The 22,918-nt window shown below is 38.6% G+C and overlaps 1 protein-coding gene and 1 pseudogene across 4 annotated transcripts in view; one reads left to right on the plus strand and one right to left on the minus strand.

Annotated features, from left to right (window-relative positions):
• Positions 1-3,609: 3,609 nt before the first annotated feature.
• MTMR3 (myotubularin related protein 3) overlaps positions 3,610-22,918 on the plus strand; it is a 124,252-nt gene continuing 104,943 nt past the window's right edge. For all 4 annotated transcript variants that reach the window (XM_045534430.1, XM_045534433.1, XM_045534434.1 and 1 more), the window contains exon 1: positions 3,610-3,795. The gene's annotated coding sequence lies outside the window, so the exon portion shown is untranslated. The remainder of the gene's footprint in view (positions 3,796-22,918) is intronic.
• LOC123626332 lies at positions 14,548-14,605 on the minus strand (annotated as a pseudogene).

The following is a 22,918-nucleotide window of genomic DNA, read 5'->3' on the forward strand; positions in this document are numbered from 1 at the left end:
CTGAGCTACAGGGCAGTGGTGTCATCATAGCTCACTGCAACCTCAAACTCCTGGGTTCAAGCGATCCTCCTGCCTCAGCCTCCTGTAGCTGGGACTATAGGCACGGGTCACCATGCCCAGCTAATTTTTTATGTTTTTTTTAGAGACAGGGTCTTCTTATGTTGCTCAGGCTAGTTGAAGTCCTGGCCTCAAGTGATCCTCCCGCTTTGGCTTCCCGAAATGTTAGGATTACAGGTGTGAGCCACTGTGCCTGGGAAAAAAGGCAAATAATTTCTTAGTATTATTATGAAAATAGTTTTGACCCCAATAGACTCTTGAAAGAGTCTCAGGATCCCCCAGGGACCTGTGGACCATGCTTTGAGAACTACCACTTTATTCTGAATTTGAGTTGAAACAACCTATGCCAGCAATAGCGGTACAGTGTGGTATCTGGAAAATTCTGGGAGACTTTGAATCACAGAAACATGATTCAATTCTAGTTTCTGTCTGACCATGGGCAAGTTGTTCTTCAAAGTCTGAAAGCCACAGTTACCCCTGTCTGCTAGCTGCACTGGGATTTGAAGGAGATGCTGAAGCACTGTGAGAGTTTCGGGCTAATCCACGCAAAGCTCTCGCTGATATAAATGACTTATTATATAAGTAAGCAGCAGGACCTAGTGTTGAGAAGTCTGCATTTTGGGGGCTGGGAGACTTTTGCCTTCCAGGGGCCCTGCATGACTTTGGAAATTCTCCACTCTCTATCAATCAGTTTTTCTGTCTGTCTTAGGCTACTTCAAAGGGTCCCTGAGCAGCTGGAAGAATATTTTCAGCTTTGAAGATAGCAGGGGTAGTCAGGCTGAAAGGGTAGCAGGAGAAAGAGAGGAAGGCCAGGCCTGTAGAGGTGGCCCCTCACATGAGAATCAGGGTGGTGAGAAGAAGCTGTTGTGGAGCCTGGGTTGGTTTCCCTTCTCTTTCCTCGACTCACTGCACAAAGTTAGGGCTTTGTCTTCAGCCAAAGCACACAAGCACCCTGTCCACTGGGCTTTTCATAGGATACAACATGTTTTCAAACCCATTACTTACAAGAGCCCTTATACACTTCTGTGAGGTCAGCAGGGTGGTGATTACAACCCCACAGGGCGATGAGGAAACTGAGGCATGTAAAAGGGAAATGAGAAGCAAGTATATCAAAGCACCAAGATTCAAATTTAAGTCTTTAGACTCAGACCAGCTTTCTTTCCATTGTGTCTCCTTAAGCCCTTCTCCTTGACGTGAGTTTTCAAGGCCATGCACCAATTTTTCTCTTCTTAACTTAGAAATAAGTTACTAAAGTCTGCCTTAAAGGTAAGCAGGTGGGGATGAAGTGTAGTATGAAATTTACAAGCACAGACTTGTAGTCAAAGTGTCAGGGTTCAAGCGCAAGAGAGTAACATAGGGTTACTGCTCATAGGGTTGTTGTGAAGATTACATACACAGAAAGTGCTCACATAGCACCGAGTACAATCAAAAGGTTCAATCCAGCCAGGTGCATTGGCCTACACCTGTAGTCCCAGCTACTTGGGAGGCTGAGGCAGGAGGACCACTTAAACCCAGTAGTTTGAGGCTGTAGGCCTGTGAATAGCCACTGCACTCCAGCCTGGGCAACATAGACTCCAGGTCTCTACAAAATAACAAAAAAGGTTCCTTCAATCCATCCACATCAGCTATTAGGAGAGCAAGGCAGGGCAAATAGTGTGATTTCATGGGCATAGAGAAATTCCTTCCACATCCTAAACACTGGTTGAGGATTTAATTGAAGATTGTTTCCCCCAGATTAAAAGGCAAACACAATGATATTCTGTCTAAAAAGAGGTCAAAGTGATATGCCAAACCCTCAGCTCTCTCCATATGGATTCCTGGGGAGCTGTGGGATTGGCTGAGTAGATACTGTCTATTGGCTGAACTTTTTGCCTTGTGCTATCTCATTGGGAGCTGGCTAGTTTATGGATGGGCTGTACTGGATTCAGGTACTAGCTTAAGTCCAATCAGAGGCCACCCACCTGTGGAGGGCCATCCTTCGTCTTTCCCTGAGCAGAGGGCTAGGTAAGGGAACTTTTGCACAGAGGGGACTGGTGGCTGGTAGGAACCTTAGTTTATTAGACAATGGGAAAAACAAATTGGAAAACCATTAAAAAAATTTTTTTTACTTTTTTTAGTTTAAGTTATTCATCTATTCTATATATTTACTATTCTCCAATTCCATAAAGGCTACAATCATACAACAGAAAGGAAAAATCAGGACAGCAACATATAAAGGTACAAAGTTGAGGTAGGAGGAACAGATTGAAAGGCCAAGAAGAGGCCACTGTCAAGCTTCAAATTCAGCCCTGGTTTTCTGTAAGCCAAGGTGAAAAGAGAGACACAGTCAGCCTCATAACACTAGTTATCAGAAAGGAGGAAGCGTACCAATTTCTCCATGAGTAAAGCAAAGGCTTTCCTAATTTTGCACTCTAATTTCTTATTTCAGATTTTATTATGTCTCATGCAACTGTGCTATGCAGTATAGCCCAGTGGGTGAGAGCACAATTTTGTTTCCTTTTGTCAGTGGGTTTGAATTTTGTTTTAATATTTGCAGTTTATTCTAGGCTTCACTTTCTTCATCTGTAACATGAAGACAACAGCATCTACCTATTAAAGTTGTGAAGATTCAATTAGATGAGTTGTATAAATAAACGTTAGCTATTAGTCAGGCAATCAAGAAATTTGACTGCCTACTTTTAGTCTTGCACAGTTCCAAGTGCTGAGAAAATAGTGATGAACTAGACAAACAAAATCCTTATCTTCAAATAGCTTTACATTCTAGCGGGGTAGAAAGACAATAAACATTGAACAAATGAATAAATAATTTCAGAAAGTGCTGTGGAGAAAACTTTACAACAAATGCAGGGATAGATTTCATTTGACTGGTTTTCTCTGCCATTTTCCAGAAAAGACAAGCGTATAATGTTAAAATGGAACTCAGAGGAGATGAATCTGTTAGGGCCTAAAGGTAATGCAGCCCCGGTTTGCGGAATTCTTCTACAGGCTAGTGTGGGTAGGTTACAATTTTGGGTGCTTTTTGTTTGAAAACTCACTCTTTCCAGCTGAACTTTTGATTAAGAGCTGAGGTTGAATCAGTTTGAAACTGTATTCTGAGTATGATTTCTAGCACTCTATATTTACATGCCTTATATTAAATTAGTTTTATTCTGACCACAATTCTAAGTGAAAGATACCACTATTATTCTGTTTTTCCTGGTAAATAAAGTGAGCCACGTCTTGTGCAGGGTTACAGAGCTTGAAAAAGATGCCTCCTAAAAATCTGTAGGACCACTTTTGGTTTTTTTCTTCCTGATTTTTTGTCACCGCTCTTCCTCCGCCCATCTCCCATCTAGCCCTTCTTCCTGGGCTGCGGGGTACTCCGCGGGCCTCTCCCGCGCCACGAGAATTCGGCTCGTCTGCAGCCCCGCCCACCTCCTGGGGCGTGGCCAGCGGCCCAGGACCCGCCCCTGCCCGACTCGCAGCGGCCCGCCCCCTTTTTCCCCGACCCGCCAGCTGAGCGCCTGAGCGTGCGCGCGCGTCCCCGCTCGCGGCCCGGCTCGGCGTCGGGAGCGCGCTCTGTGTGGCCGCTGCCGCCATGTTGTTGTGGTTGTGAGAAGGCGGCAGCGGCGGCGGAGAAGCAGCCGGACGACACGGTCCAGTGGCCCAGGCGCTGCCCCCCGCCGGCCCTGGCTGGGAGCCTCGTGGGGTGGCGGAGGAGGCCGTGCCGTGGCGGGCCTCGCCATGTCCTGCCGCTCGGTAAGAAGCCCACCCCCGCCCCGTCTCCTCGGGGTGTGAGGAGGGGCTGGAGGAGGGGCCGGCCTCAACCCCGGCGCGGCGGCTGTCACCCTCTGAGGAGGCGGCGGCCCGCGGGGGATTGGGGACTGCATGCAGGGCCCGGGTAGGGGTGTCCCGGGTGGCCGCGCCGCCGCCAGAGGGAGGCGCAGGGAGTGGGAGTGGGACCACGGAGGCTGGGCTCGGCCCGGACCCTGGGCGCGGGGGAGGCGGGGTCCCGGGCGCCGGCGGCCTTCCCGGACCTGGCGCGGACAGGCCGGTGGGGCTGACGGTGTGGGGCACTACGCCAGGAGCCTCGGGGGAGATGTCCACGGATCCCCGGGAGGTGGGTGTGCGCCCTTCGCCCCCGATCGGGTCTGTGGGGGGCTACGGTGGCAAGAGGCCGGAGGTCGGGGGCCATGGGAGTCCCGGGGCAAGCGGTGCGGGGCCTGGGCCTTGTGGGAAGGAGGAGTGGCCGCCTGACTGTGCAGCAGGGCATCCTTCTGGCCTGGTATTACTCGGGTGGGAAGGATGATGATTCGGGGGCGGTTGAGGGAGCTCTGGGAACACTGGTCACTGGTCAAACAGCTCTGCAAAAGATTACATTGTTATTTCTCGGATAGAAATTTTGCTTGATGTATTCATCTCAGGACCCATAAGATGATATTGTTGGTTGTACTTTCGGCTGGAAAACTTATCTCAAAATTATGCAGTAGATTTTATGGCCACTTTAATAGGCACTCCTCTGGAGTCTGATAATCTCACTTGTGTGAGTTTGCGCATGGGCTACTATTAGGTATTGACTTTCAGGTGTCTTCTCCAGACCCAGGTCTAAATTCTTACTATTTTAGTATATTGACATCCACTTTGTTAGCTGATAATCTGTTTTTTTCCCAACCATCGCACACGCACAAAAACAGTGCACATACTCTTCTAGTTGAGGATCAGCTTAGTTTCTCATAATGTGAACTATAATGCCATCAGAGGCCTGGGTTGAATTACAGGAGATGTAAAATGTTTGTGATTTGTCCATGGAGAGGTGACACAGACCTTCGCCTTTCAGATTCAGGGCTGTTTCAGTAGGGCAAGAGACATTGATGGCGTGAAGAACGTCTTCCCTTGTAGGGCCTATGACTTGGTGGGTAGAAGAGTTTACAGAATGATACTGTTTTGAGTAAACCCAGTATGGTATTTGATATTAAACTAAATTTGGAGAATTCTAGAATTTAAATTGGCTGTCTATGAAGGCCTCTGATTACCTACCTCCCTTACCTTTCAGGTGACCCAGAGCAGTGCAAGTGACCAGTGCAGTGGTGCAGTCCCACTTGTAGTTAATGGCAAGACATAGGAGAATCTTAGTTTTTCAGCTCAGGCCAGGTTCTTTAGTCTGTGGTTACCTAGTTAAAGTTATTTGTGCACAAGTCATTAGGAACATACTTGATAAAATTAAATGCTGCTTAACCAGAGATATTTGGCATCCAGAGATATAGTGAGGAATCCAGAAGAAAAAAGCAGAGAAGGAGAGGCTGCTTCTGGCTTACAAAGGGGTCCACTAAAAATGCTTCCCAATATCCCAATATCGTGGTTGCTCCTAAACTATATGACTCAGGTTTCTAGTAAAGTGGAGGGTAGGATGGGTGTGTTAAGTCATTTGAGACCAGGGTTGTGAACCAGGAAGATTTACTGTGGGTTGTGAAAAGTTCTTGAAATTTGCCCCAGGCCAGGAGGAGTGGTAAAGTCAGTTTAAAAATCTGCTATAGTTCTGATTAACACCTTCACACCTTCTGTGGTAAAGTAGAATGCTGAGTTACCAGAGGAAGTATTCATGTTTCATGTATGGTGAGCGTTGTTCTAAGTTTGGAAGAAAGTATTGTTATAGTTATGTAAGGCAGTGAAAGAGTTTGGTAAATATCCTGTCAAATCATAAAGTAGTATTTTTAGGGAGGTGCACCCAGCTGTCCACTACAAGAGCCAGAGGCCATGTCTGTCTGTTCCGTGATGGCCCTAGTACAGTTCTCAGCATGTTCTATGCTCGCTATTTTTTAAGTAAATGCGTAGTATTGATATGGGAAGAAGAACAGTTATGGTAGTTGATATCAGCATTAGGTATTAAAAACTGCTTGGTATTTTGCATTGGATTAAAGAGCCAGTTTTCAGTGCTTGTTTGGAACTTTTGAGATTCTTTTAAGAGATTCCGTCTTCTAAAGACGGTCAGTGAACACTATCCTGTCCCCTAGTTTTTGAGTCTTAATGCAATTAAGTTTTTTAGATGTTAGTGACTTCTTTTTAAGAGCACATTTTATTAAATGCAGAGATAGTGTAGAGTAATGGGAAGTTCTGAATTGGCAGACAGATTCTGATTCCATCTGTGTCATTAATTGCTGTTGGGAATGTCACTTAACTTCTCCGGGCTTCAGTTTCTGCATCTATACAGTTAAAGGCCTATAGTCTTTGACCTCAAGTAGCTTCTCCAGCTTGATTCTGCAAATCTTTAATAATTTCTAATTATGTTATTTGATATTCATCTCATATAGGTAGATAAACCTTTTTTGTTTAAAAGAAACGAAGAACATTCTGTCTTGGGTTCTGCTTTCAGCTTATGGATTTTAGATGGTGTTCAGAAGTGCTCTAGAAATTGAATGTATGTTGCAAGTATGCAGAAACGACGTGCTTATGCTGTTGTAATTCACTTAGTGTTGAAATAAAATCGAGTTTCACATAGGAAACTTCATAATTTAGTGTGAAGCCACAAGACTAAGAATGGTTTGGGGAAAGTTTGTGCAATTTAGTGGCTAGTTGTTTCTTACAGACCACCCACTTCTGTAGTTTTCTGTGGTGAATTTATACATGTAATTTCATAATCAGTGAAATGTTGATTTAAGACAAATTACAAGATCAAATCCATATTGGATTGAACTAGGACTCCCAGAAATTTTAGAGGCTACCAAAGTTATTAATATTAACATGTCATTATTTTTTATTTTGAGACAGAGTCTCACTCTGTCACCCCAGCTAGAGTGCAATGGCATCATCATAGCTCACTGCGACCTCAAACTCCAGGGCTCAAGTGATCCTCCTGCCTAAGCCTCCTGAGTAGCTGGGACTACAGGCAAGCACCATTACATCCAGCTAATTATTATTATTGTTATTTTTTTTTTTGGTAGAGATGGGGTCTTGCTCTTGCTCAGGCTAGTCTGGAACTCCTGACTTCAAGCAATCCTCCCACCTTGGCCTCCCAGAGTGCTAGGATTACAGGTGTGAGCCACTGTGCCTGGCCTCATTGTTATTTATTTATGTTAATATTTTTTAAGACAAGGTCCTCCTGCCTTGTCTCCTAAGTAGCTGGGACTCTAGGTGCGCACCACTGCACCCAGCTAATTTTTCTGTTTTTGTTAGAGACAGGGTCTCACTGTGTTGCTCAGGCTGATCTTGAATTCCTGGTCTCAAGTGATCCTCCAGCCTTGGCCTCCCAGAGTGCTAGGATTACAGACAGGCATGAGCCACTGTGCCCAGCCTCCGCCTAGCTATTTTTAATCTTAATTTTATGATGCCCACTGGTGTCATACTTTCATCTTCACTGTTATATATAGAAGCTTAATATGCCTTTTAAGTTCATATCTGTATCATATATTAAAAATGACAATTGTAGCAAGAGAGTGGGTAGACTGGTAATTCTTGGGTTCAAGACTGGGTTGTGTTCTTCATTACCCCTCTTGTTTCTGGCAAAACATAACCCCTCTGAGCTCCAGTTCTCTCATTAGCAAAAGGAAGAAGAGCAACCTATCTACTTAACTCACTAGACTGTCAGGGAGGATCAAATGAAATGGTATATATGAAAAGCAATGTAAAAATGTAAGGAGGTTGTATTAGAATCCTCTTTTTTCTTGAAGGGTTGGCTTGTGGAGCAGTGGTAACCTGATACATGTTGTCAAGTGCAGAATTCACTAATGTCAGTGATAGGGCAATCTGCTTCAGTACTCTGCCTGGAGAAACGTTTAGCACTTGCATCCTGTCTGCCAATAGCAGTAGTCACAGTGCTGCAGGGACTTCAGAGGGACCTGGGATGTCTCACATTTATCCAAGGTATATACTTTGGAATAGACTTGCTAGACTTCACCTATTTTCTTATGTTGGAGCCATGGTGGAAGGTGGTAGGAGAGAGGAGCTTAGCACATTCTATGTAAAGTTTTTGGGCTGTGTTTTCTAAATAGCAGGTGGCACTGTCATAAAGTAATGAAATCAATGTGGTTATTTAAAAAAATATTAAAAAAAGAATATATCAATACATTGCATAAGGTAAAAGGAAGTATTGATTTTGGAAACTTTTGTTTCTTTTTAAAAATATGTTTATGTGTACTTGGTTGCAATTTAAAATGCATTTTTTCTTATGGGTTGTGGTAAAACTTTGAAAGCCATTGTTTAGGATCGTGGTACCTAGGCAATGCAGGTAGAATGTCTGTAAGATAGTAAGTCATAAAACAAATGAAAAAGAAGAAAATTGTGAAGTCGGATTACCTTAAAGCTATTCTGCTAATAGTGAAATACCTCCTAGCTTTGTTATAAGTTGTTGATTTAATGAATAAGACACATAAACTTATGCTAATATTCTTAAGTACTCTTTTCCCTTAAGATGGAATATTTGGTAACCACAGAGGTATTACCTTGATGCTAACTACTACAGAGCATCATCTTGCATATGTCTGGGCTTGGATCTATTATGTGCCCATTTGCGTCTTCACACAGTGTTCAACATGATTCTATTATGAGAGAGGGTAGCAAGCTTTTCTGATTTCATTTATCTGGAGTTTAAATTTAATTTCTTTAGTAGCTAATGCTTTTGTAATTTAGTTGCAGAAGAGAAATAGAAATTCATTTGGTTCTGTGAATTATTCATAGAGTGATAATTTGGTAAAATGTAAGGAAATTATAAGTATATTGATAAATTCTGACATAATTGGAAAGAATTGGTATAAAGACAAGATGGTTAGCTTGAAGTAGGGTTGTTATTTCTTCCATGCCTATCATCTTTTTATAGGGTAAACCAAATATATAATTGTTAAGTATTTAGACTGATTTCACAAACCACGTGGGAAAGCAGAGTGTTTATAAGGAGTTTTGGAAGTGATACAGGACAATAATAATAATGAGTTAAAAAAGAGTTTTAACTTTATCTCATTTTTATTTTCAAAGTGAAATTATTTCTGATTATGAAAGCTACAGAACATACTCAGTATTAAAAAAACCCAAAAAACCCCAAACCAAAAAACACTTGAAACAACCCAGGAGACTAAAAAAAGTAGAGATGATTTATAATCACACTTGGATGTAATGTTTGGTGTTTTTTTCGTTATGCATTATATATATGAACATATTTATTATATGTGAACACATTTATTTTATATATTATATAAATATATAACAAAATTATATTTAAATATGTAACATTTATATGTTATATAAATATCAATATTGTATAGATACGGATAACATAAATATCAATATTGTATAGATATGGATAACATATCAATATCAATATATTGATAATATGTTGATATTATATATTGATATCAATATATTGAAATTATAATGTAAATATATATTATATATATATTTTTTAAAGAGATGAGAGTTTCGCTCTGTTGCCCAGGCTGGTCTTGAACTCCTGGGCTGAAGCTATCCTACTGCCTCAGCCTTCTGAGTAGCTGGGATTACAGGTGCAAGCCACTGCACCCAGCATTTAAATACATTATTTATTGAAATACTTAAAGAGCAACTTTCCGTGTGAAATTGATTTTCTGTTAATGCGTTTTTAGTGTTCTGTAATATGGATGCATCATCGTTTATAGCAATTCCCTGTTAATGGACATGACAAATTTTTGTCTTAAAACAGTGCTGTGATGGACTTGTTTGGACATTTTTATACAATTGTGCTGTTATTTCCTTAGGATAAATTCTTAAGAATGGGCATGTCAGATCAAAGGATATGTGTTAAATTTGGATATACTCAAGGTAATTTGTAGATAGAATATCTATTTTAAACTCCCATCGATAGCATATTAGTGTCAAATTCCATAAATTCTTGCTTCTGATTTACCATCTTTAGCTTCTTGGGAATTTAAAATAGTTAGAAATAGTTTTTCTTTTGTTCTTTTTTCAGCATTGGAACTTACCTCTACAACTTAACTCTATGGAGGGGCTGGTAAAAATGAAAGTTCAATGACAAAGGAATGCTTTAGGTCTTTAAACTTTTTGGTTGCTCACCCCATCAGTAAAAAATTTTGAGCATTAGGCCAGGTGCAGTGGCATGGTCCTGTAGTCCCAGCTATTCAGGAGGCTGAGGGAGGAGGATGCTTGAGGCCAGTAGTTTGAGGCTGTAGTGTGCAGTGATCGTGTCTGTGAATAGCTGCTGCACTCCAGCCCAGGCAACATAACTGGGCCCTATCTTTTAAAAAAAATTGAGCATTAATCCTCAATCTTTAGGTATTTAAATTACAAATACTCTACATATAGTAACTGCTTATTGGGTATTTTATGAAATACAGACCAAAAAGTTATTAATAAGGGTAAAAAGTAAACATAAAATTCAGAAATTTTCTCTTTTATTGCAGTGGAACATCTGGGATATTCTTTGAGGTGTATTATAATCTGCTTTGGATACCACACTGCTTTAGATTCTTAAGATTTAATATTGGGCATTTATGGAATATTGTTTTTGGGCATTTCACTAGTTTTGCAAATGGTCCAGTTTTGTTGGATTATGATAGTGTTTTAAATGTCCGGTGCTCTTGGGAGTCATGTGCAATACTGGCAAATATGAATTTAAAGCATCAATTTGATACTTTTTGTCATTGTTGAGGTGGCAGAATTTGAAAAGGACAAATCATAGGAAACAATCTAAATAGTCTCCTACTCTTAGATATGAAGAATTGATATTGTGTAGAGTATATTTAAAAAAATTCATGCTTTACAGAAAGCAGTTTTGTTATAATATATATCCTGTTTTTTAAGAGCTTAAGTCTTAGGGACTGAGTGAAGGGATGAATAATTGCTACTTGCTTTCCTTTGCTTGCAAAGTACCACAATTAACCTGTCACTCTAACTCCATTTGGAAGAGCCTGAGCCTGTAACATTTTAGGAATGTTTTCTTGGGCTGAAACTTTCCGTGATAATTCTTAGATTAAAAGATAACTTTTTTCTTGAGTTTGAATAAATTACTTTTTACTTGTGGCTGCCCACCCCCCTTAAGTTATGAAATCAGTAAACAGTGTGTTTCTTTTCTCTTTCTTTTTTTTTTTGAGATAGGGTCTCACTTTGTCCCCAGGCTGGAGTGCAGTGGCGCAATCATCGCTCACTGCAGTATGGAACTCCTGAGCTCAAGTGTTACTGCTGCGAGCTGTGTTGCTCAGGCTGGTCTTGGAACTCCTGGTCTCAAGTGATCCTCCCTCCTCCGTGGCATGAGTAACCATGCTGGGGTTAACCTTATTGGTAGCTTTTTGTACTAGAAAAAATGAGCCTGTCTCCCCTTATCATGGGGAACTTACTGTCAGTTATTTCATATGGGTCATTGTTACAGCAAGATAATATTAAAATCTTAGAGATCCTGAAAAGAGATTATATTAAGCATTTTGAGTGATTATTTTTTGCCAGTAAAAGAAATGAGAGAATTTATATTGAAGGTGATTGCTATATACAGTGTTTTGGACAAAAGGCCAGGTATCCCCTTTTACCTTAGGTAACACAATTTATAAGGTACTTTCAGATATATCTTAGATCATCACATGGATTTGAGACCATCATTTAATTAGGGCTGTTGTGACTTGCTTGAGGCCACATGCCTAGTGTTTGACATCATATTTAAAGAGATAGACTGAGAGTGCTGCAGAAGTAAGGACGGGTGGCTTTTCTCTCCCTCAGTCTCTAGCACCTAATACACTGCCTCGTACAGAGTAAAGGTATCAATATTTATAGACTAACTGTTTAAACTATTAAATATTTATTTACACATGTAAATAAGTTATAGTGTAAAACCAACGCTTAAATTTTCTGTAGATTGTTCCTTCAGTCTGATATACACACAAAATATTTTTGTGGGAGAGGTCATTAATTTTAGATCAACCTTTCAGACATCCCTTTACTTTCTCTTAAGATATTTTCCAGGTGACAAAAAAGTCTTAATGTAATTCCTTTTACTGTGTGTATCACTCTTACTGGCAAGACTATATATGTATATGTGTGTATTATTTATGTAGTGTAGGCTGCTATTTAGAAAGGAAACATACTTGTTAATTGGTCTTTGTGTATATAATGGCTCTCAAAACATGGTCTCCATGGTTTGCTGGGGGTGAATGAAAAGGAGCAAGTAAGATTCCCACACCTGTGTCATTCTCTTTTTTAAAAATTTTTAAATTTATTTATTTTTTATTTTTTGAGACAGAGTGTTGCTCTGTTACCCAGTGTAGAGTGCCATGGCGTCAGCCTAACTCATAGCAACCTCAAACTTCTGCCTGAGCCTCCCGAGTAGCTGGGACTACAGGTATGCTCCACCACGCCTGGCTAATTTTTTATATTTTTAGTGGAGATGGGATCTTGCTCTTACTCTGGCTGATCTTGAACTCCTGTCCTCAAGAGGTCTTCCCACCTCGGCCTCCCAGAGTGCTAGGATTACAGGCGTGAGCCACCTCTCCTGGGCCACCTGTGTTCTTCTACTTCCCTGTACACATGGGTTTGACTGACTTAGAAAACACTGAAATCTTCCAAAGAACTAGTGTGCTATTTCTCTTTTGTTCTGAAGTACTTAAAATCCTGTTTGGTGAATGAACTAATAACTTTTACATAGCAGAGACCCTGGAAGGACATGAATGGAAATATTAGTAGTGATTAATTTCTGTATGGTGGGATAATGAGACTTTTTTGCTACCTATTCTTTTATAGTTTCCTAGTTTTCTATAATGAGCATGTGTTATTTTTATAATTTGGAAAAACTGCTATTTTAAAAGTCTTTTTTTTAAAAAAAACTTTATTTTGAAATAATTTTAGTTTCACAGGAAGTTGCAACAAAATGTGCAGAGGGGTCCTGTGACCCTTCATCTGATTTTATGATGTTACATCTTACACAACTGGGAAACTGACATTGGTACAATCCACAGAGCTTATTCAGATTTCACCAGTTTTACATATGCTCTGTTTGTGTGTGTATCATTTTATACAGTTTTATCATTTGTGTAGATTTGTATAATCATCAACATGATTGAGATGCAGAACTGTTCCATCACCACAGAGATAGATTTCCCTCATGTTACCTCTTGGTATTTGCACTCACCCACTATACACCCCCTTATCACTAACCACTGGCAAGCAAGAACCTATTCTCCATCTATATGATTTTGTTATTTAAAGAATGTTATATAAAAGAATTTATACCCTTTGAGATTGGCCTTTTTGTTCAGCACAATTTTCTTGAGATCTTTGCAAGTTATTGCATCTGTCAATAATTTGTTCCTTTTTATTGCTGAGTAGTATTCCATGGGGTGACTATACCACAGTTCGTTTAACCATTCACCTGTTGAAGAATATCAGAGTTGTTTCAGTCACCAGTGAGAAAGTGGATGGTTAACTGGTGTCAGTTCGTAACCAGAGTGGCAGCTGTAGGAAGTGGTATGGGAAGAATGGAGCAGGCAAGCTGATTTGAACTTTCTCATTGTAAACTCCACTATGACTTAACATAGTCTGGGCTTTAATCATAATTAAACACAAGAGGGCTTCCAAGTAGTTTTTCTCTTCCTAATGAGTTGATTGAGAATTATGAATGATACTTTTAAAAAAAATTAGATTCTATGAACTTTGTAAACTCAGGACTCCCTTTGGTACTACCATGGCCAAAAGAAAACAAACAAGCAAACCAAAGTCATGGGACTCCAGTTCTCTTGCTACTTACCATGTGGTCTTGAGCAAGTTCTGTAGCCTATGTGTGACTTTTAAATATCAAGTGAGGTTATAGCAACTCAGATGTTGTACAGATTTTGTACATGTGATATGAATTGGAAGATACTTAGGCAAATTGTTTTTATTATGATAGTATAGGCTCATTGGAGTTTTGGGGATAATATATAGCTGGGAGTTGAGCCACTGTAAGTTTACATACTCATCTGGTGATGTTTTAGGAAAATCTATGTAATGTATCCTTTAGGGTTTAAGTAATTAGAGCTTGTGAGCTTTTGATGTTTACTGCACATTTGTAGTGCTTTAACACTTCTGTGAATGAGGAACATTCAAAAAGGTTAGATTTCTGGGTTAAGACATTTGTAATTATCTGCCCTTACATTATTCTAGATCCTTATTTAATATATTTAGTAGATGTACACATCTTTTCGGATTTGCCTCGAAAGGTATATTTATATTTGTTTTTAAAAAGTAAAATATCAATGCAGTTGGAGTCCTTCTTGCCTTCCTCCTAGAGCCTATTTCCTTATGCAGCGATTGATATGTATATTTCCTAGCCCATGCTCTTGTATTCTTTCTATAAATATCTGTATATATTTAACATGTAGTATTGTTGTGTTTCAAATACATATGAAAAACTTGAGATTTATTTATGTTGATGCATGTATGTTTACTTCATTTATTTTAATAGCTGTGTAGTATTATTCAGTTATATGAATAGAACACAATTTTAGTCCTCTATTGATAGTTATTTTCTTTCTTTCTTTCTTTCTTTTTTTTTTTTTTATATTTATCCCGAGAGCCTCTTCCATCCTTGTCAAGGGGAGTGCTAACCTACTCTCCTTTCATACAACACAGGTTTTCAATGAATATGTAAATGTAAAAATTTTTGCTTAAGTAGGATTAAACTATATATATATATATATATATATATATATATATAGTTCTATAATTAGCTTTTTTCTCCCATTAATAATAGTATATTACAGGTGATTTACCCTATCACAAAATATAGATTTATCTAGTTTTTAAGGACTGTGTGTTTTTTTTTTAAAAGAACTTTTTACCTCTACAGTTATTTACCTTGTCTCTTACTGATGGATCTAGGGTTTTTTGGGTATCTTTTTTTTTTTTTTTATCAGAAAAAGTGCTGTCTGTGAGGGACATTATTGCATTTGTTCTTTTGAACAATCGTGGGATTATTTTTACAGAAATAATTCTGCAGAATAAATTCCTGGGGAATAGAATTGCATGCAATAAATATTGAGGCTTTTGTATTAAAGCTAAGCCGGTATATTTATTTGTAACTTTCTTATTCCTGATCTGCTCACTTACGTCTATTCAAAATGGGTACTACATAAGGGGTGCTGAGATGGATAGCTTCATAATATAAAGCAACTAATATATTAAAATTGTACAGGAGGGACTAGGAGGAGTTCCAGGCTTATATAGATAAGGCACACAAAATTGTGTTTGGGGAACAGTTTTAGTTTTGCTAGCACAAAATAGAAGGTAGTTAAAGGTAAGTTTATAAAGTGTGTCTGCTCTAGATTGTTGGAATCAAATCATTAAAGTGTTGGAATTTTCTTTTACTGTCTGTACTGAGCTCTTTTCAGCTTTTGATATGAAAGACAGCGTTGGGGAAGATGGATCTGGTGGCAGTGTGCAGAAGTGGGAGCAGGCAAAGACTGTAAAGCAGTGAACAACTTGTACTTAGAATTAGGTAATAAGGACCTCAATTAAGGTGATGGGAAAAAATTAAGGTGGTGGCAAAATGGTAATTCACGTGGCTGAATTAAGGTGGAACATTGTTAGTTGACACCTTAAAAAGGAAATACACAAATGTTTGTGACTAATTGAATGGTTGGTTAGGACCAGTGATTCAAAGTTGATGGATTTTGGGTCTAGGAGAATAACGATAGTACAGAAATGTGGGAATTTGAAGGAGGAGTTGATTTTGGAAAAGGACCAAAATGAAGCCCTTCATATATTTAACATTGAGGCCAGGGGATGTCCAAATAAAAATGTCCTGCAGGAGCTTGGAGATAGAGAATTTGAAGTAAGAAGAAAGGTAGGCCTATTCTGGATTAGATCTTGAACCTAGAAGAGCAGATTGAGGACCACATTTAGGGGGGTGGGAGAAGACAGAATTAAAATAAGGCTTAAAGTCAGCTAATGAGGTATATAGGAGGCCAAGGAGAAGAGAGGCTTTCCAAATGAGTGATAATTAACTGAGTTTGAGTGAGATCAAGGAAGATGAGAGCTAAGGAAATAATTGGATTTGGTGATCCATATTAGTCATTGGTCATAATTTTCTTAGATTAGTTTTAGCAGAATAGGCTGTAAGGGGCTAAGGAGTGAGTAGGAGATGAAACCACATAATATGGAACCAGTGTTCTATTTGATATCTGTGCTGTCTAGTACATATTGAGAACTTGAAATTTGGCTAGTACAACCAAGGACTAAATTTAAAAATTTCATTTAATTTTAATTAAGTTTAAATAGTCACTTGTTGCTAATGGCTACCATGTAGCCATTGGACAGTGGTGATTATAGAGACTTTTAAAATGAAACGATGTAGGTTAGCAGTAGGAGATCACAGGATAAAGTAGAAGCATTTAGTTCTTTAAAAATTTTGTTGCAGTGCTATCTAAATGCTATTGGAATTATGTGTTCTAGTTTTTCAGATATTCACATTTTTACTTTTTTTGATGTTTAGTGTTGGCTATAATTGATTGACAACTCTTCTATATTATAAGGGCAAAATCTAAAGAATGTAGCTTTAAGAGAATTGTGGTCTGAAATTTCTTCATGACTTCTCTACCCTTTTTTTCTTGCTGTCTTGCCTTTAAAAAAAACAGTTATTCAGGTTTTACTGATGAAAGAATAATATATTTTTTGAAACATTTTTGGTCTTTATTTTCTCCAACTAAAAGTAACTTGGAAAATTTGTCTTAGTAATCTCGTTGCAGAGAGAGGAATTGCCAGCTATACTTGCCTTCATATAAATTAATATCTTAGATATTTTATTGCTTGAACTTTTCTTTTTTTTTTTTTGAGACAGAGTCTCACTCTGTTGCCCGGGCTAGAGTGAGTGCCGTGGCGTCAGCCTAGCTCACAGCAACCTCAAACTCCTGGGCTTAAGTGATCCTACTGCCTCAGCCTCCCGAGTAGCTGGGACTACAGGCATGCGCCACCATGCCCGGCTAATTTTTTTTTTCTATATATATTTTAGTTGGCCAGATAATTTATTTCTATTTTTAGTAGAGACGGGGGTCTCACTCTTGCTCAGGCTGGTCTTGAACTCCTGACCTCGAGCGATCCACCCGCCTCGGCCTCCCAGAGTGCTAGGATTACAGGCGTGAGCCACCGCGCCCGGCTGATAGAACTTTTCTTACTCTCTGGCTTACCTATTTTGTTTGCAAGAAGAAAAATTGAAGTGTTCATGAAAGAACCCATGCACTTGAGAACATACTTTGTGACTCCATTTTTATAAAGTTTAAAAAACAGACAACACTAATAGATCGGAATGGAACTCAGAAGAAGAATGGCTTATTTATTTATTTATTTATTTTTTTGAGACAGAGTCTCACTCTGTTGCCCGGGCTAGAGTGCCATGGCATCAGCCTAGCTCACAGCAACCTCAAACTCCTGGGCTCAAGGGATCCTAGCTCACAGCAACCTCAAACTCCTGGGCTCAAGGGATCCTCCTGCCTCAGCCTCCCAAGTAAATGTTTAGTTTATGAGAATCGTTGAGTTGTGTGCTTAAGACATGCACTTTGTATGTATATGATACTTTAAAAACTTTAGCCCCCCTCACAAAATTTTAAACAACACAATCTGCTAAATTTCTCTTTTAGCTTTTGCTATACCTTCTCTACTACTTCTATTCGTATTTGAAAACACTTAATAATAAAACATATTTTACCTTTATTATGTTATAAAACAAACATACAGAAGAGTGCATAAAACAAATGTATAGGTTAATGAATTTGAAAAATGATTAAATTGGAGGGCTTTTTTTTTTTTTTGAGACAGAGTCTCACTCTGTTGCCCTGGCTAGAGTGCTGTGGCATCAGCCTAGCTCACAGCAACTCAGACTACTGGGCTCAAGTGATCCTTCTGCCTCAGCCTCCTGAGTAGCTGAGACGACAGGCATGTGCCACCATGCTCGGCTAATTTTTTCTATATATTTTTAGTTGTCTGGTTAATTTCTTTCTATTTTTTAGTAGAGACAGGGTCTTGCTCTTGCTCAGGCTGGTCTTGAAGTCCTGACCTCGAGCGATCCTCCCGCCTTGGCCTCCCAGGGTGCTAGGATTTACAGATGTGAACCACCTGACGCCTGGCCTGGGAACAAAGTTTTAAGGAATCTCAAAACACCAGATCCTAATCTTGGCTCTGCCTTGACATTACTGTGTCTTTGGGTAAGTCATTTAACTTATTCAGGCCTTAGGTTTTTCTACACAACTGGGATAATATTTAACCTTTTTTTGCAATGTGACTAGGTGCAATTCAGGGTAAAGTCATAGGAATATAGAATAGTGTTACTAGGTAGGTCTTAATTTAGGCCACTTACCTTATAGGGCAGAATTGTGGTGAACAAAGGTGAAATGAAGGCTACATAGCTAGTGATTATTATCATTTGTTTATATTAGGTTAATACTTACTGAGGCTTACTTAGGAGTATTCCTCTAGGAGTATTCCCAGAGGTAGTTACAATTATTCCAATTTTACAGATGAGGAAATTGAGGCAAAATGAGGTTAAATAACTTGCTCAGGTGGGTTAAGTTCTGGAGCTTGAGCTCTTAACTAACCATTTTGCTATACTGCCTAGTTATGTGAAACTGAAAAGATTTTCAGGCCTATATTAAGATCTTATAATCATCTCTTGGAGGTTTTTTGAAGTAAAAATTTGGTTTTTTGAACCAGAATTTAGAGAGGAGCCTCATTTGTTTTGGCCATCATGATTCTGGAGAAAATTGGTGCTAATATTTATTGGGTTTTATTCCCTTCTGGACAAAGCTCATTTTCTTCCAAAACTGCTAGGATGCATAAGCACTCGGTAGTTTTCTTTTAAAAATATATTTATTTTTTAATCCTAAGGGAATCTGTGACTAATTTACAAATATTGTTTAGATTTTTAGGCAAAATGTTAATGGAAGGGAGTTTTCAAATTTGGAGGCAGAACAGACAGAGGTTTAGTGTTGTTTCAGTTTAACACATTGACTGCCACACCAGAAAAAAAATTTTTTTCCTTGGGGCCATTGTGTTTTATTATGAAAATAGAATAAAAACCTCGAAAACAAAACAATACTTTGTAATTTAATGAAAAATTTGTTATTTATAATTGTTTTCTGTGCATGAGTTATATGCAACTTGAAAGATAGTTCTCTTGGCTCGGAAGGTGAAGAGATGTGTGAGTTACATAGGTTTCACGAGGCCCAGGGCTCAAAACTAGTGTGAGTTAAATACAGTTCACATGGCAGTTAATTGTGTGAAGCAGCATCTATCTGGTCTTGGTATTAGAGCAGTAATTAAGATTCTGCCATATATATGGTTAAATTTTTTTTTTCCACTAAGGTATAATTACGTACAGTAAAACTCACCCTTTTGGGGTATGGCTCTGATAGTTTTGGAAGTTTTGTGCAACCACCACTATGATCAAGATATAGAATAGTTTCTCAAAAAATTTCCTCATTGCCCTTAATGTAGAAAGCTCATTCTCTTATTTCTGGTCTCTGGCAACCGCTGATCTGTTTTGTCTATTATTTTATCTTTTTTTATAATTATATATAAATGGAATCATGCAGTATGTAGCCTTTTTCTTTTTTTTTTTTTTTTAAAGATACAGGATCTCTCTATGTTGCCCAGGATGGCTTTGAACTCCTGGGCTCAAGCTATCCTTCTGCCAGCTCAGTATGAAGCCTTTTGAGACTGGCATCTTATTTAATGCATTTTGTGATTAATTCATGTTTTGTATATCAGTAATTTTTGTGCTGAGTAGCATTCTGTTATATGGATAGACCACAGTTTCTTTCTTCATTCCCCAGCTCATTTGGGTTGTTTCTAGTTTTTGGTAAATTACAAATAAAACTGCTATAAAAGCATTCATGTGCGCATACTTGCACACATGTGCATGTGCCTATGTGTTTTTTTTTAATGGTTTTAAAAAATATGATGCCTAGAGCTTTTATAACTTTACTGCAGAACCTGAAAAGCTGGTAATTTTCACAGAACATTTTAAATTGCTTCGTAAACTTCATCCCTAAAAAAAGCCCACTTTGGAATGAGAATAATGTGTTTATATAAATAATCTTGTAGCGTAAGTTGTAAATCATTAAGAATTAAAAAAAAAACAAGTAGGCATATATACTTATTTAATGGATAAATTTATATATAAAACTCCTTAGTGCATAATGTCATATTTTGTGTTCTTAGTAGCTTTTAAATTACAAGTCTCTGACTTTCTTTTGTTCCTCTAAGTAGTAGAATGGTTATGTAATTCGTTATCAAAGTCTATAAGTAAAACATATTTGGAAAAAATTCTAGCACTACAAAGTTCCCTTTTCCTTTCCTCCCCTCCCTCAGGATGTGTGGAGGTATTAATATTGATAACCAGAGTTTCATGTGAACAAGACATAAAACTTAGGTTGCATAGCTACTTGAATAAATTATCATTTTTGTTCCTATGTAGTGAACTTTCTTTTGCAGCAATGTGAGGCCAAGGTAAAGAGACGGGAACTTCTTACCTTGGAAAAGAGTTTGCAGGCAATTTTTGCAAGTTAATGTTTTGAGATTCCAATTCTGACCGTGAAAGAGGACTACAGACACCCTAGGTGGTTTGTCATTTTAGAGAATAGTAGTGGGTTTTTATGTTTTTTTTTTTGTGTGTGTGTAGTCTATAATCTTAGTTTAAGCCCTTCAAATTCAGATATATCGTATAATTGAGGTCCTATGTATGCGGAGCTACAGAGCTTTTCTCAGGAATGTATGATACATTTCTTCTGAGTTAAAATATTCAGAAAACTGAATGTTGTGTTTGGAACCAAGGGATACTAAATACGGTCATTTCGTGAAATGGGTATCTCATTTGTAGGTTATCATTGTTTCTGGCTGTTTCACTTTGAAATACCTACCCAGAGATGCCCAGTCTTGCCAGTAGTGGGGATTGCAGATTAACAGTTGATCTTCTATATATGATTGCTTGAGGTGGACAAGACTTTTGGCTCTTTACTTTTCCTGAAACTACAGTGTTGGTGATCCAGCTCTAGAATTCCACGATAAGGTTGCCAGAATATGGTGGTAGCAACTGTGAGACTAGTAATACCAGTAGAATTTTAATTAGCTGTACCAATTGCACACTTAATCTTACATTGCTACCTTGTGAAGTAGGCAGGGAAGGCTATTTATTACTCCCACTTTACAGGTGAGTAAATTGTGTTTCATAGCTGTCAGCATTTTTCTGAGGTTGTGCTGCTAGGGAGTAGCCAAACTAGTGCTTGAATCCAGACATGAAGTTAGATGCTGTCTCCACTATTGCAGTTTGGTATAAGAGCTCAGACTTGGGTTTGAATTGTGGTTTTACTGCTTACCTTCCTGTCATCTTGGGCAATTTCCTTAACTTCTCTGTCTCTCCTTTTTAAAATGGAGATAACAGTACCTCTTAGGGCTCTTGTGAGGATTCAGCAAGTGCTATATAATGGTAGCTAACCAATAATAAGCACTCCATATTTGCTAGTTGTGGTTGTTCCTACTGTTACTACAGTGATAACACAATGATAACACACCGTTTTTCTTCTAAGGATCAGTCTTAAACAGTTGAAAGATGGTAAATGCAAGAAGTAAGACTATTCAAAGATGATACAATAGGTAGCAAAGGGGTGTTGACTTTGGCAGGAAGATGAACAGTTTTGGGATGCGTGTGTGTGTGTGTGTGTGTGTGTGTGTGTGTGTGTGTGTGTGTTTGGCTTTAAACATGGAAGCAATTGGACAATAAAGTACAAGTGTATTAGGCAGTTGGAGCTTTAGGGACAGGGTTGAGAAGGAGGACCAGTGCTGGAGGAAAACTTTTTAATCATCATCACAGATGACATAGGAAAGTTTACATTGTACCAAGATTTAAATAGCACCAGCTTGGTGCCCTCTATTACTTATGATTCTTAGAGCTGTTTCTTACATCAGAATGGAGTAAGAAGCTTATCATACATTTTCCATTTTTAGTGGTTATGCAGAGAATGATACAGAAAGCACATATCTTACAGTAGTTCCTCGGTATATGTGGAGGTTGGCTCCAGGACCACCACATATGCCAAAATCCACACATACTCGAGTCCCTCAGTCAGGCATCTGGAACTCGCCTCTGTGAAAAGTTGGCCCTCCCTATATGTGGGTATCTTATCCCTCAAATACTGTATTTTCAATTCTTTTTTGGTTGAAAAAAAAATCCTGGTGTAAGTGGACCCGTGCAGTTGAGACTTATGTTGTTCAAAGGTCAATTGTATAAATAAAAGGGGGATCTATCTGTTTAAAATTTCATATGTATACTCTTAAGGCATAGGGAATTCTGAAATATAAGTTAAGAGGGTTATACCATTTGGTGCTTGGGTCCTGTTTGGATAAAGTACTTCCTTGGTGTAAGATAATGCTCTTCCAAGTATTCTAAATTAAATGCAAGTTGGTTGAATTTACTTGTTAGTGAATATCTTGCCTTTAACATAATAGCTGCTATATGGAGTTATATTTTATGTATTCAGTGTTTTTGAACTTGTATCTTTTATTATTGTATTTGTATGGCTTTCCCCTTTAAAGCAGTGTTTATGGGTTTTGGTGCATATTTTAAACTTGTGCACTAAAAACTTCATAAGCATATTTTAAATTTTGGTAAATTTCCTAAACCTGTTAATCTGAATATATTATTAGTTTTTTTCAAAATCATTATATATCTGCTGAAAAACCAGAAACAAGCTCTGATTCATCCTGAACATTTGCTCACATGCCAGGTTATTTTGTTTTTGAGTTGGGGTCTTGCTGGTGAGGGTGAAGTGATCCTTCTGCCTCAGCCTCTGGAGTAGCTGGGACTACAGGTGTGTGCCACTGCACCTAGCTTGTTTTTAAAATTTATAGGAAAAACATTAGTGTCTTCTCAAGAGACCAATACCATATACGAGTA

This window comes from Lemur catta, chromosome 21 (assembly GCF_020740605.2).
Source record: "Lemur catta isolate mLemCat1 chromosome 21, mLemCat1.pri, whole genome shotgun sequence".
Lineage (NCBI taxonomy): Eukaryota > Metazoa > Chordata > Mammalia > Primates > Lemuridae > Lemur > Lemur catta.